Source organism: Podarcis vaucheri, assembly GCF_965113315.1.
Source record: "Podarcis vaucheri genome assembly, chromosome: 11".
Lineage (NCBI taxonomy): Eukaryota > Metazoa > Chordata > Lepidosauria > Squamata > Lacertidae > Podarcis > Podarcis vaucheri.
The window spans coordinates 16,289,849-16,305,953 of record NC_138749.1 but is presented as its reverse complement, the minus strand read 5'-3'; the positions used below and the strand labels follow the sequence as shown (position 1 = coordinate 16,305,953).

General features: G+C 41.9%; 1 long non-coding RNA gene and 1 pseudogene across 2 annotated transcripts; both read left to right on the top strand.

The window, feature by feature from the left end:
* The first annotated feature begins 765 nt into the window (after positions 1-765).
* On the top strand, positions 766-5,837 carry LOC309514295. The gene is made up of 3 exons (XR_014211895.1): positions 766-1,172; positions 2,510-2,627; positions 4,902-5,837. It is a non-coding gene; the product is annotated as an uncharacterized lncRNA (long non-coding RNA).
* A 5,601-nt stretch (positions 5,838-11,438) lies between these two features.
* On the top strand, positions 11,439-11,890 carry LOC309514532 (large ribosomal subunit protein eL22 pseudogene; annotated as a pseudogene). The gene has a single exon. The product of its transcript is annotated as a large ribosomal subunit protein eL22 pseudogene (transcript).
* The last annotated feature ends 4,215 nt before the right edge of the window (positions 11,891-16,105 follow it).

Below are 16,105 nucleotides of genomic sequence, written 5' to 3'. Positions count from 1 at the left end.
ATATAAAGCTCTAAAATGCCTAGGAACCTAACGGGGAAAATTAGACTTCAAAGAGACCATAAGTTTTTGGAGGATTGGGGGAAATTTAGAGAGTATTTGAAAACTATATGTGAGGAGAATACAACGCTAGTGTGTTTTAAAGAGGCTTTGTGAAAAGTGAGGAATATCGCAAAAATGTAAATAAGGATATAAAGGAATTACTTAAAGGTGATACTATATATTAAGAAATGTGCAAATAGGAGAATTATTATGGATGACTGTCAGAGGAGTGGAGGGAGGTTCAACAAACTAAAATACGTGATGTGGAAAATGGAAAGATGGAAGTTTTTATAGAAAATGTAATAAAAAATATTTGCAAAAAAAAAATGCCTAGGAACAAAATGTCCGACGGACTATTGTACTTCTCGTACACTGCAATGATCTGGAAAAGTCCTTCTGACTATCCCAGTGTTATCTCATATTTATCCAGTTTCTTCATGAACTAAGACTTCCACTCTTTTGGAACACTATTCCTATTACAGCAAGATGGACACCTACAATTTTTAAAATTTCGTTGCCTGCTGAGAACATGTTTGTTTTGCCAAGCATCCTTAGAGAAATTATCATGATTCAATGTTGGTCATTCGTCCATGGGGTCATGAAGAGTCAGACACGACTAAGTGCCTAAACAACAACAATGTTTTGATGGGTTTCTTGTACATCACTGTGATATTTCCTATGATTTGGCAAGTTATAAACATTCTCATCAAGTTAAACAAATAAACCAAGTAATAATTTAAATGGCAGTAAAGTCAGTCTTGATTATGGAGTTATGATTTGTTTTTTATTTAACAATTCATCTGCATATACAGTAGAAGGACGTGGTACAGTAGACTGCAACACTTCAGTGCTCTGGTGGAAAATGCAGTTTTAAAATATCCCTCCACTTTAGAACTAGATAAATAAGTAAATGAAATGAAGTGTTATTGATTATAGTTCAAAATGTTAACCACTGACCTAATTATGTGTTTAGTTAGATTGAGAAGCTGCTTCAGGACTTTCATGTGCCCATTTTTGACCTATTGTGAAAGATCACCACTCAAAGATCGTGCCAATTCACAAAGCAAGCAGGATAACTGTGGTATCAGTACAAGGTTTGCCGCTCTCTGGAACGCTTCCTGTTTCCAAGACAGGTAATACAACACCTAACCAAAAGCACAGGATGTTATCATCTGAATGTGACCATTGTATTTAAAAAGTTCATGTGTTTTCATCTTTCAAATACAGTATTGGAAGGGTAGTGAGAGAAGGAGAGGAAAACATGGCAGGTCACTTGGGTTATTTCTCAAGGATGCATTGTGAAAGCCAAAGTTCAAAGCCCGGGGTGCTTCTACGGTTTTGCACGGTTCACTTCCAGGTCACTTGCTTCATAAGATTCTAAACCCTCCAGCCACCAGTGGTCAAAGGGACTGCAAGATGTCCAAGCTGGCTTGGCTCAAATCCTGCTTGAAATAATCATCAACAAAGTCAGTTGTTCATTTTGACCCAGAGGTAGTGGGTCACCCAATCAATATTAGAATTGATTTAAAAGGGTGAGTGACAAGGAGAAAGTCATTCCTGAAACCAGTGCAACAGGTTTACTGCTCTCTTTTTTAAAAAAAAATAAAATGTAATGTTTAATAATATGTACTCTAAAGTGAACGATCTCTCTCTCTCTCTTTTAAAATAAGTTAAGATATGCTTTGGAACAGATTGGATCACGATCTAAGCATTCACAGAAAATCAAAAGTTTATTTGTTCTTAATAAAAAGCTACAGGTATTGATAATATAGAAATGGAGTAAGTTTTGGGCATTCCCCATTGAAACCACTTGAATTTGCACAAAAGCTCCCATTCATTTTGGTGGCACTTGTGCAGATTGTTCCCAATCATTTCAGTTGTGGGCTTTTCTTGGTTATTTTATTTGCTGTTCCAACAGCAAAGCCAGACTGGCAGCAGTCCAGATAATTCAGTGCAACTAATAAAGAGCAATAAGCAGTGGACCTCCTGAGTGGGGATGTGGTTGTCATCCATCTTGAAAGATGCCTCCAGAAAGCTCAGTGGTGATCGGAGAGACATTGCCTGTGCTGTTGTGTGCAGGTCATGCGATTTCTAGTGGCATGTTCTTAAACCTATGTCCAGTTAAATAACCTTTTTTTTTAAAAAAAAAATGTTATTGGAGACGTATTTTTCAGAATCCAATTAAGTTCAAAAGGATTTTTTAACATATAAAATCTGTCTCCACGACCATCTGAGTGAGTTGCTCTGACTGCAACTCTCTAATTCCCATCTCCCTTCCCTGCCAACAACCCTCACTTCTTTTATTAAGGAGTGACAGTTTGTGTTACATTTTAGGCCACCAGGTGGGGTAATCTGATCAGGAACCAGGAAGGAAAACATACGTCAGATGGAATGTTTCTGTGCCGAAGTGTTCTGATATTTTTACTACTGTTGACTTTCCTTGTCATGAGAGGGATACCTTTCCGAGTAGGAGGGAGGCTGCCTGAAGGCACCCTGAGAACAACAGATGTCCTAGCAGCCTTGGGATTTGCATGGAGAGTTCATCCTTCCTCCCACGCCCAGACTCCTGGCCTTTTTCCTGGCTCCAGGTAACATCCTGCCTTCTCTGAGTCTCCATTCTCAGCCTTCCTCTGCGTTCCATCCTGGCTGAGGGCCAACTAGACTTGGCATTAATTGCAGCAGATGCAACTGATGTGTATGTTTTTCATTGCATAAATAGCAGCTGCGCAGGGAAGCCTGGAGAGCCTCTGCTCAGGGCAAGGAGGGAGAGTTTAACTCCTCCTTTCCCTGACATGGTCCTGGCAAGAAATACCCCTCTGAAGCTGCTATTTGCATTTCAGAGGACGTCTCCATTGGTACCCACTGGTGTTTTTTATTTATGTAAGCGATGGGGAATTATTATTATTATCATTATTATTATTATTATCAGAGTTCAAGCACACATCCCAGCCAAGCAAGGCCAGGGAGGGGCAGTGGCCAGGTGGGAGTCCCAAGATCTGGAGGGCTGCATTTGGACCCCGGGTATAAAGTCCTCTGCATCTGGTTTATAGGGAGCAAAAAATTCCTCCTCCCTACCCTCGCAGTTGCCAGTCTGCTCAGGCTTCCCTGTGGCAGGTATTTGAATAACAGAAAACAGGAGCAATTCCATTCACTGTCAAAACAAATAGAATAGCTTGATGCTATCAGTCCAGAAGTTGGCCTGAATCCTTGAATTGACTCTGAAAGGCAAGGAGAGTTCAAAAGTCAGAAACATGCAATGACATAAGTGGTGATAAAGTAGGGGCTTTATATAAGCCACAGAGGCTGGGATTGATGGAGGTTGGAGTCCAACAACCCCTGAAGAACCCCAGTTCCCCACCACTGTAGAGGTAAAGGTAAAGGACCCCTGGACAGTAAAGTCCAGTCAAAGGCAACTATGGGGTTGTGGTGCTCATCTTGCTTTCAGGCTGAGGAAGCCAGCATTTGTCCACAGACAGCTTTCTGAGTCGTGGTCAGCATGACTAAACCGCTTCTGGTGCAACGGAACACCGTGACGGAAACCAGAGCACACGGAAACACTATTTACCTTCCCACCGCAGTGGTACCTATTTATCTACTTACACTGGTGCGCTTTCGAACTGCTGGTTGGCAGGAGTTGGAACAGAGCAACGGGAGCTCACTCCGTCATGGGAACTCAAACCACCGACCTTTTGATCGACAAGCCCAAGAGGCTCAGTGGTTTAGACCTTACAAATCAAACCAATGCCTGGCCATTATCCTGAGCACAAGCAAAATATCCCTGCTGCAGTCTTTCTCAACTGTCCTATTGCCTGCTAGTCATTGATTCTTGGTTGGCAGACATCCGTCTGTTTCTAGCCTTGGTTTATCTGGCCTGATCTTATCCATGAGCAGGTTTTGTGTGTACCAAACTCAGTGCTTTTTTTCTTTAAAAAAAAAGTTTAGGGGTACTCTCATTTTTACTCAAGAAAATCACCATTTAATAGTTCAAATTGGGAATAATAATAATAATTATTATTTATTTATACCCCACCCATCTGACTGGGTTTCCCCAGCCACTCTGGGCGGCTTCCAACAGAACACTAAAATACAATAACCTATTAAACATTGGAAGGTTCCCTAAACAGGGCTGCCTTCAGATGTCTTCTAAGAGTTTGGTAGTTATTTTTCTCTTTGACATCTGGTGGGAGGGCCTTCCACAGGGTGGGCGCCACTACCGAGAAGGCCCTCTGCCTGGTTCCCTGTAACTAAATACAGTAAATGGACAAAAGTACAAAGATTCACAAAATGTTTAGGGGTATACGTACCCCTGTGTCCCTCCAGAAAAAAAGCATTGACCACACTGATCCAACCTGGCTCTTAGCCCCCAGACACTAGCAGAAAAGACTTCAACCTTTTTACCACTGGTGCAGGTGTCTCTGGGTCTAATACTGGAAGACCATGAGGCTTTGCCAGTGCTACTGTGGAATTAACTCCCCTGCCCATGTTAGAATAACTGGCTCTACAAATACGGCAACCATAAACTTATAGTGCAGTCCTGTGCTTGTCAGCTCACACTGAAGCAAGTCCTATTGAGTTCAATGGACTTGCAGATGTGTATAGTATTGCAGCCTAATTTGGTTTAAAATAGCCAATATTAGGGGGTGGGGAAGAGCATGTAATCATTTTCCTGTTTTGCTAGGTGAGTGTCATTTTGATATTTTGCTTTTGAAAACCTCCCCCCCCCCCTTTGAAAACACATGTAAAAAACATTGTTTGCAAGCAATCGGAGAAGATAAATTATGAGGTATGAAAGCCGCCTTTAAGCCTAATCATTTATGTTCTCCAATACTATTGTTCTGTTACTGTTGTATTTCAATTTGCAGTTCTGCGATAACATAATCTGATCACCAAATAGCTAAACTACAGGACCAATTGCTTATTAACCAAACAAAAAGGTCGGACGATTACCGACGGAAACCAAGTGCACCTTTTTATTGTTCTTATTAGAGTCTAAGTGGAGACAATAAACAGAGCGAGACACAATTGCAGATTATAAGGGAGTTAAAACTGTTTGTTCAGCAGGAGCTATGCTGAGACACACAGTGGATTGGCAGTTGCAAGATACTTTTGTCTAGCAACTGCTTGTTTTTGCCTGTGCTTCTAGTCTGGCAGCTGCAAGAAGAAAATGTAGAGGACGGATATGTATTTGTACTTGAGAGCAAAATATCCCCAAGAAGGATGTATAGCTCCAAATGAGAGGGAGGAGAGTTGTTTACTACCAACAAATACATTTTCTGCATACTTTTCATAGGTTTTATTTGTTTGTTTTTGCATCACATTTTGGTAGCATCCTTTTCCTTTGTGGATGCTCTTTAAATCACACCTTGTGAGATTTTGACTTGGTCAGCTTTATCCTCGGGACCATTTTAGCCATGGCTTTGAATTCGGGAAAGTTTTCACCAACTTCCTTGACAATTGTTGCATATATAGAAGCCACAAGGTCTGCCTTTCTCCGAATGTAATGTACATGTTAGGTTGTACGCAAGGACAGGAGACTGGGGATATGTGACAATGTGATGAAATCACCAGTGAATTATGCTGGCATGCAATATAGTCCAATTAAATGAAATTAATTCGCTTAAGAGTCAGTGTTCTCTCTTTAAGTGCTGGGTAACATAATTAAATTATACTTAGATGAGCAACAGTGCCCGTCTTTCCCTTCACTGCAATTCAGTTGAACATTCTCTGATATGTTAGCACTCTAATGTACTCGTTTTGCATTTACAAGCCTGACGTGTCTTGCGGGCTGCTGATCTGTGATTCTACCTTCAGGGCTGTATCCAGCGCTGCTGCTTCACTGGAACAAGGACTTTTGTGTGTGCAACAGAATTTTCTCCTCCAACCCCTTGAAGTGAATTTTTGAGGGTGTGCAGGGAGAAGCCTCATTTTGCCAATGGAACCTCAATGGTGCAGCATTAGATATAAACCTCTAGTGTTTACAAAGCTGTTTTCAGATACTGTGTGCAGCTGTGTGAATCTGTTACTAGTATCATGCAGTGGTTTCCAATTGGCTAAGTACCGTGGACTGCCTGTTTTTCAAAATCCAAGCCATGGACCCCCTACTTTTGAAAATGTTGATATACAGGCAGAGAGCATTTTGCGTGGGGGTTCTGTACCTGGCCCCCCCACACACCAGCAGAGGGTGCATAAGCCTGTCCTATTACACCCCCATTCTGCTCTGCCCCTCTTCCACCCCATTCCGTCCTATTCCGGGTCTAAAAGGACCCACGTGCTGGTGGTTGTGTGTCAATTGGACACATACAAAATGGTATTGCCTGTACCTATGGCAGTTTTTGTTCCATGAATGCTGCCACAGACCCCCTGAGTGGGTTATGCAGGTCCCCGGGGGTCCGCAGACCACCCATTGGGAACCACTGGTATAATGTATTTATGTTTGTTTTTCAGTGGATAAAAAACGATTAACAAGTGTACAGTGGTACCTCAGGTTACAGACACTTCAGGTTACAGTGGTGCCCCGCAAGACGAATGTCTTGCAAGACGAAAAACTCGCTAGACGAAAGGGTTTTTCGGTTTTTGCGTTGCTTCGCTAGACGAATTTCCCTATGGGCTTGCTTCGCAAGACGAAAACGTCTTGCGCTTTTTTCTTAAAGCCGCTTGAAGAGGCGCAGTTGCGACGGACCGTGCTTCGCAAGACGAAAAACATCGCAAGACGAAAAGACTCGCGGAACGAATTAATTTCGTCTTGCGAGGCACCACTGTACAGACTCCACTAACCCAGAAATAGTACCTCGGGTTAGGAACATTGCTTCAGGATGAGAACAGAAATTGTGCAGCGGTGCAGCCCTATGAGCTAAAGTGGTACCTCAGGTTAAGAACAGTTTCAGGTTAAGAATGGACCTCCAGAAATTAAGTTCTTAACCCAAGGTACCACTGTAATGAATAAATAATAGTAAATAACTGCCCCAGGCAGAAACCTATCTAGCCACTTTGATGTCTTATTTCGCCTCACAACAACAGTCTCGTGAGGTGAATTTTTAATGTTCCCATTTTCCATGGGTAATTGAGGCTGAGTAATTTGCCCAAGAATGCTCACCAGGTTTTGAATCCAGGTGAGTTGTTATGCTTCTTTACCTTTTCCATAGTTGATCAAAGGAGCCCTGCACAATGTGCTGAGAAGGGAACCCTCTTGTTTATTCACAGGCCAGAACAGAATTGAACTGAAGGGTTCAGCCAGCCTGCTTATATAGAGCTCCACTAGAACGCAACAGTAACCATTTTCTGTAACTATCCAATCACTGAACATCACTTTCGATCCCTTATTTGCATATGTGGACCTGAACTATCTACAGTATCCCCCTGCTGACCCAGGGTGAGAACTTCAGTACATAACAATTAGCATATGCTAATTTACATCTCTATATGTATCGTTTAAATAGAAATACATCTACAATTCTATGATCTAACCATAGTGGAGAAGACGATTGCCTGATGATCTGTGGGAGGGAGTCTGCTGTCTGAGAGCTAAATGTTGATGACTGATTTCCAGACTCTTGCTCTCTCTTCTTGTGTTTCTTTAAACCAGGTGTGAACAGGACAGCCCTTCAGATAGAGGGAGCCTTCCAGTGGAGGACTGTTCTCTGACAGAATGTTGTCCTCTGTAAAGTAGGACACAGGGCCTCAATAGGTCATTGGTTGCTGTAAACTTGGCAACATGGCATTTTCAGGGTGTGTTCAGCTGTGGCAACTTCCACTGTCCTCATCCGTGTAAACTGCCTGTGTCCTGCCTACACAGGTATTTCCAGACAAGCGGTCAGAAGGAGGCAAGTTACTCAGGATGAAGAACCTGCTTCGTTGTACTGCTGGGACCAGCCACATTGAAATAAACAGTATACAGTGGTACCTTGGTTTACAACCATATTCCGTTCCGGAGGTCCAGTTGTAAACCAAAACAGGTTGTAACCCAAGGCGTGCTTTCTCCAATGCGGCCCCCAAAAAGAAGGGGTTATGATCCAAAAAAAAAGGGACACACACTTCTGGGTTTGACGTGGTTGTAATCCAAAACGGTTGCAAACCAAGGTACCACTGTATCCAGATTTTATTTTATTTTTTAAGTCCAACACTGTCAAAATCTCAAATGTTGAGATTTTACTTTCCTGGATACTTCTTCTTTTAATAACCTTAAAATATTGGTATATTCAAAAACAGTCACATCAAAATATTGATGCATCCTGCAGCATTAATGTCAAAATAATATTACAGTATGCAGAATGTATTAACTTGCCAAATTCAACACGTTCGCACCTCTTTTTCCTCTCTTAAGAACAAGTCAGCTTTCTAACAATATCAGTATCTGCAAATGTGGGGGTAGACCCTTTAAATTAGAATAATATGAATTCTTTTTTTTTTTTCCCTTTCCTTTGGCCAACAATGAAAATTAGGAACATTTGGTCTGGAAAAATTCTCTCTCACACACACATACAATCATTCAATTGTTTCAGTTCCAATTTAGTTATGTTTTTAAATGCTTTGGAGTAATTCTCTTCACACATCTGTGAGGCAGGTCAGTTTTACAGATGAAGCTGAAAGTCTATTTGCCCAGAGCCATCTGTGAAAAAGCAAAGATGTTGGGTCCAAGGGCCAGTTTACACAATCAGGATCACACAGTAAAGCTTTTTCTGAACTATATATACCACACAGGTTTGCAGGTAGCATGTGCTCTGTGTGTTTGTGGACACTGTTTGAATGGTCCCTTATGGCAGGGCAGGGAAACACCTCCATGGAGAAAAAATGGTCCTTGCTCCTGGCATGCTCGTTTTGTATGTACAGGGTCAGGAAAAGGTTTCACACACATGTGTATATGGGTGAATTAAAATATGCAGACTAATGTAATACTGCACAGGAAAAGCTGTACCCCATGATCCCTTTGATTAGACTGGTTTGAAAGCCAACAGTGGCACCCATCACACCATAGGTTTAAAACACCATTAGGCCATTTCTTTGGGCTTCCCCTAAAGACTCCTGCCTGTAGTGATGTATGGAAGTGAGAGCTGGACCATAAAGAAGGCTGATCACCGAAGAATTTATGCTTTTGAATTATGGTGCTGGAGGAGACTCTTGAGAGTCCTATAGACTGCAAGAAGATCAAACCTATCCATTCTGAAGGAAATCAGCCCTGAGTGCTCACTGGAAGGACAGATCGTGAAGCTGAGGCTCCAGTACTTTGGCCACCTCATGAGAAGAGAAGACTCCCTGGAAAAGACCTTGATGCTGGGAAAGATTGAGGGCACAAGGAGAAGGGGACGACAGAGGACGAGATGGTTGGACAGTGTTCTCGAAGCTACCAACATGAGTTGGACCAAACTGCGGGAGGCAGTGGAAGACAGGAGTGCCTGGCGTGCTCTGGTCCATGGGGTCACTAAACAACAACAACAACAAAGACTCCTGGGAGATGTGCTTTGCTAGGAGTGCAGAGAATTGCCCAGAGACCCCTATTTCCCTCTCAAGAACTGCAATTCCCATAGTTCCCTAGAAAGAGGGCTTGTTCTTTAACCCACTCTGGGAATTGTAGCTCTATGATCGTAATAGGGGTCTCCTAACAACTCTCAACATCCTTAACAGAGTGGCAGGGAAACCCAGCCAGATGGGCGGGGTATCATCATCATCATCATCATACTACAGCTCCCATAATTCTTTATGGGAAGCCATGGCTGTTTAAAGTGGCATCATAGTCTTTAAATGTATGGTGTGGATGGGCTCTAGTTCCAAAACCAGTTGCTTGAGAACCACCTTGGCCAGCAGGCCTATCCTTAGGAGACACAAGAAATAACACTACAGGTTAAGGGGTTGGGAAACAGTTACGCAGGTAATTCCCGCTCACATACTGAGACTGTCACAAAATCTGTGGATGACGAATGAAGCGACTTGAGTTAAAAAATAAAAGCTTTTGGCCAGCGTCACTTGTTTCAGCCTCCCTTGACCTAGCTCAGCAGATCTCTCCCCTTGGGCTTCTGTCACCAATGTTTCTCTGTGGCAACCAGCTTTGTAATCTTTTGTTTTCCATTATCAAATCGTTAAATGGTCATGTAATTGTTATTTCCATTTCCATGCCTCGAACATGTTTTGGAGGCAGTCACCATTCCCAGTTCATTAACTGACTGACCTCAGCATTAACACCCCCCTTCGCTGAGGTTGCCTTGGAAACAAAGCTTCCTGTGCGTAATCCAAGATTATCTAGCTCTTTATCCTACATGTGACCCTTAATTACTTGCTAAATTAGAATGGTTCTCTAAAAATCACAAGAGGAGGTTAATATGTTCTTCCAGAGCTGGTCAAGCTAAGATGACACTAAATTCACAGGGAATTCAAAATACATGATCCCTGAAGGCGTCTCTTTCAGAATGAAGATGAACTTTCCCAATGAGAGCCCGTCCACCGCAAGACTGCGCCTGTCACTCACTTTCCTTGTTCAGCTTCTCCAACCCACAGTTAATCTGCCCTGAACAAATTAACTAAGTAAATATCGGGTAAATTAATTATGGCACTGGATTCATTGTCCGTTTGTTTTCTGCAATTAACGCTGTGATCTAAATCAAGATATCTGCTCTTGTGTACTGAAGAGAACACACCAATTCTCCATCATACCACCAAAGATGAAGATCTGTAAATTAAGGTGGCAGTGGTGGGGAATGTATTTTTGAAAATTGGGATGCAAAATGCATAATTTTATTGTGGGAGTTAATTTTTTTTGTAAATAATTTTTTATTTGATTTTCATAAATATAAACATACAGCAAAAACCAATTTAGAATCCAAATATCAAGATTACTCTGAATCTCCTGACTTCCCTCCATCCCTTTCACGGGTCCTGTTGATAATATTTCCAACTGCATATCAATACTTCTCCAATTTTTGTCTTTCTAAATTATCTATACATTCCGTGATATTACAAGTGTGGTTAAAGCCTGCCAATATTTTAACCTGCTTACAATGATCTGGTATATAAATTATAAACTTTTCCCATTCTTTTTTAAAGTTCTTGTCTTCTTGATTTCTGAGCTTCCCAGTTAATTTTGCCATTTCGGCATAGTCCATCGACTTGGTTTGCCATTCTTCTCTGGTAGGGGTTGTCTCTTCCTTCCATCTCAGGGCTACTAGGATCCGTGCGGCTGTTGTCAAGTACATGAATAATCTTTTCTGGTCCTTTGGAATCCTGGTACCTATTTTATTGTGGGAGTTATGTTACGGGGATTGGGAAAGAGGAAGTTGGAAGGAATCTCCAGAACAAACACGCTGCCTTTGAACACAGCTCAGTGAATGGTCAGTATTACTTCCTTGAGGGGCAGGAGGATGTCTCCAAAGTAGGTGCATGCGTGCGGCTGCCTTCCTTTCCTCTCTTTCTCCCTCGTTGCTGCCGCCATGGCACCTGCAAAGAAGCTTGTGACAAAGGGTGGCAAAAAAGAAGAAGCAGGTTCTGGTGTTCACCCTAGACTGTATCCATCCAGTAGAAGGTGGCATCATGGATGCTGCCAACTTTGAGCCGTTCCTGTAGGAGCAGATCAAAGTGAATGGAAAAGCTGGGAGCCTTGCTGGGGGTGTGGTGACCACTGAGAGAAGCAAAAGCAAAATCACAGTCACCTCAGAGCTCCCTTTTTCCAAGAGGTACCTGAAGCACCTCACCAAGAAATACCTGAAGAACAACTTGTGCGACTGGCTCCGTGTGGTCGCCAACAGCAAGGAGAGCTACGAGTTGCGATATTTCCAGATCAACCAGGATGAAGAGGAGGAAGAGGAAGACGAAGATTAAATGCAAAGGAATCTAGCAATATTTTGTACATTCATTTTTCCTTGAATAAAATGCGGTGGAAGTTGTTATAACAACAACAACAATAACGTATTACTTCTTTGAGAAATCCAGAGTGGCACATCTCACAGATCCATAAGAGTCAAAATGGCTAAATGGTCTTCACTTGGGAGGAATGCTGTACTTTCACCTGCATTGCAGGTCACACACTTTGCAGGGTGGAACTAGATCAGCCTTTGTCAACCTGATTCCTTCCAGATGTTTTGGACTATAACTCTCATCAGCCCCAACCAGCACAAGCTGGTGAAGGCTGAACAAGATGACCTCCATTTTCCTTCCAATTCTGTGATTCCAACCATGTTGATAAGAAGATATGCTTCAAGCAGCCTTGAAGCCAACCACCGATGCTGAGGAAGCAGCCCCTTTGGGTGAATATGTCAGGTGCTTTTGGACAGTAGAAGGCAGTTCATCTTTAGTGTACAGTGGTACCTCAGGTTACAGACGCTTCAGGTTACAGACTCTGCTAACCCAGAAATAGTACCTCGGGTTAAGAACTTTGCTTCAGGATGAGAACAGAAATCGTGCAGTGGTGGTGCGGCGGCAGTGGAAGGCCCCATTAGCTAAAGTGGTACCTCAGGTTAAGAACAGTTTCAGGTTAAGAATGGACCTCCAGAACGAATTAAGTTCTTAACCCAAGGTACCACTGTACTGCAATTAAATAACTCACCTGGAGAGGTGGGCTGTTGTAGATACGTGTTTGAGCAAACCATACCTTCATAGTTGTCTTCAAATTCCCCTAAAGACCTGTGAAACAGTCAAGGAATTAAAAGTTGTTAAAAGCCATTTAATCAAATTCTACTTAACTGAGCTGTGTATGAGAAGGCAGACATATACAGTATAAAAGCAAGTTTCAAAAAGTAAAAACAATTTATATCAATAAAAAATGTAGCATTACCAGCCACTAAAAGCACAAGCAAATTGAGCAGACTTTGCCTAGTCCCCGCAGGGCGACAAAGATGGCATCAGGCAAATTCCACCATCAGGGAAAAATCACAGAAAGCACCCTCTCTAGTAGCCATTTCAAAAATTCTTCTTCAACTTCTTCTGCAAATGTTTTGTATTATGAACCAGCAGAAATCACACCGACTTCAGGAGAAATCTGACTTGGACCATTTTATTTCTATCCCCTGTTTCGTTAAATGTTATTTTTGGAAATATATCAGGGGCTGTCCATTCAAAAGTAAGCAGGCTAATCCTACAATTAAATGCTAAGAGTTAAGGATCGCCAACTTTGAATGTGGAAAGCTAATTTGCCTTGGAATTTCAAAGAGCCTACTAGTGATCTAAGTGAAAATATTTCTAGCCACTAGGTCTTAAAAGTGAAGTGGCCAACTACCCTTTTAATGAGCAGAGGCTCCATGAATAAATGCTGCACAAGGTGCAAAAAAGATGTGCTAAGGCAGGGATGGAGAACCTCTGTCCCTCCAGATGTTCTTGGACTGCAGCTTCCTTCATTCCTGACCCCTGGCCATGCTGGCTGGGGCTGATGGAGTCCCAACAACCTCGGTGCCACAGGTTCTGCAACCCTGACCTAGAGTTTCTAGGGACAAACTGAATGACTCCCATTCCTTTAGGTGGTGCAGAAATGGGACAGTTCCTAGCCAGATCTTCCCCTGCGCCACTAGTGATGGCAAAGGGTACTCCTTTCCCCATCCCTGAAACATGAGAGCTTCACCTACTAAAATTCCTTCTTCAAGGGAATTATTTACCCATTTTAGAATCAGCCCCACATTTACAAGCCCACAGTACCCTTCCAGTGCCAGCTACTTTCTCTTTATTGTTTGCTCTGACATTGGGCCATGGCTGGCTCGCCTTTGTTGCTTTCCATCACTCTTTATCCTTGTACCTTCAAGGGGTTTGTCTGTCTGTCTCTTTCTCTCTGTGTGTGTATGTGTGTGTCTAGGCTGACTTCCAGCCTTAATTTGATTAGTCAGCTGCAGAATTAGAAACAAGGTAAATTTCTTTTTCTTTCTTTCTTTCTTTCTTTCTTTCTTTCTTTCTTTCTTGTCTTAGGGTTGCCATGTGTCCTCCTTTTCCAGGACACACCCTCTTTTTCAGGGGTAAAATTTGAGACAAATTGCATTTATTTGCTTTGAATGGCCATCATAGCGTCCTCTTTTTTGCTGTTCGAAATATGGCAACCCTATTTTTATGCAGGTTTCTTGTGCCGGCCAAAGTATTTGCATAGGTATCCTTCGCTCTGGAAAGGTAATATATTGCTACACGCCACCCAACCTCCAAGTGTTGCAAGATGCCAGGGATTTCATCACTCGGGGTTCAGTTTCTTTGGGATTGAGTTCAGGCTAGTGGTTTACCTCTCTTTGGACAGACCATGAACTGTAACCAAGACTTGCCCTAAAGCTAAACCATAAACCCCAGCTGTGATGACACACCTAAGCCCAACAAGGGCTCAGTTCAGGGCAGCAGCAAAGTAACTGGAAGAGGAGCAAATCTCGTCTTAGCTCTTTTTTTATCTTGTAAACTGAGCGGCAAATTGGGTATATTTTCCCCTGGCAGAAAGGAGATGTTTTTGAAATACCAGTATTTTCTAGTTTACATTTTATTTTAATATTGTGTTTTACTTTTGTTTTGTAATTCATCCATAGAGCATATGTTGAAGGGCAGATACCGGGCCAAATTCAACGTATATTAAGCCCTCAACAGCTTGGGACCAATTTACCTACAGGATCGTCTTACTCTAAATGTGCCCACTCAACTGCTTCCATCAGCGGAACTGGCCCTGCTACAGGTGCCACATAATATCCATTCCAAATCTGTAAAAATTTGATCACTTAGTGTGTCATTGCGGCAAAACCTGCACTTTGGAACTCCTTGCCTATTGAGATCAAGCAGATGTCTTCCCTGTACTCTTTTCGGTGCCTGCTAAAAGCATTCTTGTTTAGGCGAGTGTACCCAGTTGCTTAGAAAGTTGAGGTAATTTTATTCTGTTTTAGTATTTTAACTTGTGTCAGTGTTTTAAGGTATGGTTGTGATTTTTTATTGATTTATCTTTTTGTAAAGCGTTCTGAGGTTTTCTATATTCAAGCGGTATATACATTTTAATAAATAAGTGACATAAGTATATATCCACACAGACAGAAATAACACTGAACTATACAGACCATTGATCTGATCCCGCAGGGCTTTTCTTATATATAGACACATAGACCTGACACAACATTTACCAGTATTTATTATTTTTGTCTCCTGCCTTATTGAGGAAGCTCAAGGTCCCTCTAATAATATTTTCACAACAAATCTGTTGGGCAGGCTGAGCTGAGGAATAGGTAACTGAACTGTTATTACCCAGTGAGCTTCATGTAGCCTGACAATAGATAATATCAGCTCTTACCATGCAAGGTAATGACAGCACAGGAAACACATTCCATGGCAACAATGTTTGGAGAGAAAAAACACACCCAAATAAAGTGCTACAAATATTAAAGGAAATCACGCAAGATATCTTTCAACTAGATTATTGCTTGTCTGAGAAACATGGTGGTTCAAAGATATCTTGCATTGTATGTCATGTTCAATTGAAGGATCACAATCTATCTCCTTCGCTCTCTCTGGACCTCAATATGCCCAGAGGCTACTAATGAATTTCCCCTGGGAATAGTATCAAAAGCGTTTGGTGTGTAATAAACACAGCATCGCAGCAGGAGCCTGTCATCCCTTCCACCCACCACTACATGTCAGATTGCATTTTGGGATCTTCCCTTTTGTTGTCTGACAGAAGGCAGCCCTTGATTAAAACCTACTTGATCAGGATTAAAACAATTCCTGAAAGAAAGTCTGGGATTTATTTTCTAGAATTGGAGCCAGCAGCCACAGAGATGACCTTCAGGTTCAGAACAGGAAGTTTTTATTTCTGTGAATATGTCCCATTTTTCAAGAAATCTTAATTCTATAACAGATTGTGGGAGGGCGGAGAACAAGAACATTGTGGTAGACAATAGCACTTCAATGATGAGCTTAATGTTGCAATCCTATACCCACTTAACTGGGAATAATAATAATAATAATAATAATAATAATAATAATAATAATAATACCCCATGTTTCACCCTGATAGGACTCCAGGCAGCTTACTACTAAGTAGACAGGTATAGGATTGCCCTGTTAGATACTTTTCTCTCCTTGCCCTTATACCTGGGTGAATTTAGATTTCATGTTGCCAACGACCCTTTCAACCAATGTTTCTTCA